Genomic DNA, 873 nt, shown 5'->3' with positions numbered 1-873 from the left:
TTATATTCACTCCTGCTAACAGTTGAGGAGTTATATTCACTCCTGCTAACAGTTGAGGAGTTATATTCACTCCTGCTAGCTAAAAAGAGAGGTGAAGTATATCCGTGGAGAAACTCAGTTTTACCGATCTGTGGAATAAATCTAATCTGATAATTGATTAGTTGAAAAAAAAAAATCACTTGAGTTGACTACGACTTTCTTTACATAGAACATTTTTTTTGTGCAAAATGTCTTTGCTTAAATGCAAATTCCTAAGACTATTGGTTATTAAATCAGTACTAAATAAGTTATTTTTAAATTTCTTTTTGAAGGTTAAACAGTCCTTTGCTGCGACTTAGAGAGCATCCGACTGTGCTTTGCTGCAGAGCTAAAATGTTTCCTTTCCGTTTGGATTACCTATTTCCTGTGCAGTAACGGTCCAACAGCATCTGTAAATCATTGAGTGAAAATGAGCACTGTGCACTCTGCAGACAGGCGTTAATGTGAGTGTGTGTGTCTTAAAGAGACAGAGCTGCAGATAACTGGCAGAGACACAGACACCACAGCAGGCGGACTGAGAAGCCTTAAAGATGACAAGAGAAACATGTGAAAGCCAAGAATACTGTTATATATATATATATATATATACACACACACTACTGGTAAGAGTTTGTATATCCTGCCATAAAAGCTTGACAGTGTCTAGTCATGTGTGTGAACAGGGTTTTCCTGCAAAGAGGTTCCCTCCAACGAGGTTTTAGGCAACACCAAAGGAAAACCAGCACCAAAATGAGAAGAATTGAGTAAAAATAGCAATTTAAATCCTTTTTGACTGTGTTTAAAAGCAATTTCTCAAAAGGTTGAAAAAGTAGACAATAAACTTGAATAGGAGCG

This window comes from Etheostoma cragini, chromosome 23 (assembly GCF_013103735.1).
Source record: "Etheostoma cragini isolate CJK2018 chromosome 23, CSU_Ecrag_1.0, whole genome shotgun sequence".
NCBI lineage: Eukaryota > Metazoa > Chordata > Actinopteri > Perciformes > Percidae > Etheostoma > Etheostoma cragini.
Note: the sequence above shows the minus strand (reverse complement) of the source record.